Raw genomic sequence first — 946 nt, 5'->3', positions numbered from 1 at the left:
CTGAACCCAATCCCTTCACAGGTTGGGAGAAGGGGAGGGAAACTGGCGCTGTCTGCCTGGCTCGCAGCACATTGAAAAGGCAGGGAAAGCAGCCAGAGAAGCCCCTAGGAGAAGGGAGGGAGGACAGGGAGCCAAGCCTGGCACCCACACTTGTCCAGCAGGGCTGCACCAAACTCACACTGGCTCCTGCTGCCATACTCACCCCACCTTCCTGTCCCATGCCTGCCCAGCAGGGCTGAACCAAGCCCATACTGGCTCCTGCTGCTGCTCCTCCCATCTCACCTGCCTGTCTTGTGCCTGCCCGGCAGGGCTTTGTGAGCAGCGGAGCTCCTTCACCCACCCTCCTCCATCCACACACTCCCCCACCCAGCCATGCATGAGCAGGACCAAAACAAGCTGCAGGCAGAGCCCTGCTTCCCTCAATGCTGCAGCTTCCTCTCCCTACCTCCTGCCCAGAGCACTGCAGTAGGGGCAAAAGGAGGAGTTGCTGGAAGCCAGGGCAGCCCAGTAGTTTCCTGGGTAGCAGCAGCAGCCCTACCTGGAAGCTGTGCCTGCTGGCTGCAGCTGGTGCCCTCTGGCAGGGGAGGATAGAAGTGCAGCACATGCTGCCCCAGGGAGGAGCAGGTGGGACTCGGCCTCATGCAGAAGGCAGAAGGTGAAGCCATCGGCAGGGCGAGATGCAATTAATTGGTGGGTGCCTGCCTGCAGGCTGGATCCAATGAGCTGGTGGGCCAGATCCGGCCTGTGGACCATATTTTGCCCACCCCTGCCCTAACCCCTCTACAAAGAGGTAAGCATTGCTCAATTCATAAAACTTATGCAGGACTGCTAAGTCCCACAAGGGGCACGTTGAGTCTAAAAAGTTCGTGAACCACTGGTGTAATCTTATGAGTGTTCTCTGTGCCTGGACTCTGAGTGGTGGATGTAGGGGCTCTGGTTCCGCAGG

The 946-nt window shown here is 59.1% G+C and overlaps 1 protein-coding gene across 7 annotated transcripts in view; it reads right to left on the bottom strand.

Annotated features, from left to right (window-relative positions):
• Positions 1-946, bottom strand: part of GART (phosphoribosylglycinamide formyltransferase, phosphoribosylglycinamide synthetase, phosphoribosylaminoimidazole synthetase) — a 48,751-nt gene that overhangs the window by 15,948 nt on the left and 31,857 nt on the right. The gene's annotated exons all lie outside the window — the stretch shown is intronic.

The sequence above is a fragment of the Alligator sinensis genome, unplaced genomic scaffold (genome assembly GCF_000455745.1).
Source record: "Alligator sinensis unplaced genomic scaffold, ASM45574v1 scaffold996_1, whole genome shotgun sequence".
Classification (NCBI taxonomy): Eukaryota; Metazoa; Chordata; order Crocodylia; family Alligatoridae; genus Alligator; species Alligator sinensis.
Note: the sequence above shows the minus strand (reverse complement) of the source record. Positions and strands in the feature narration are given on the sequence as shown.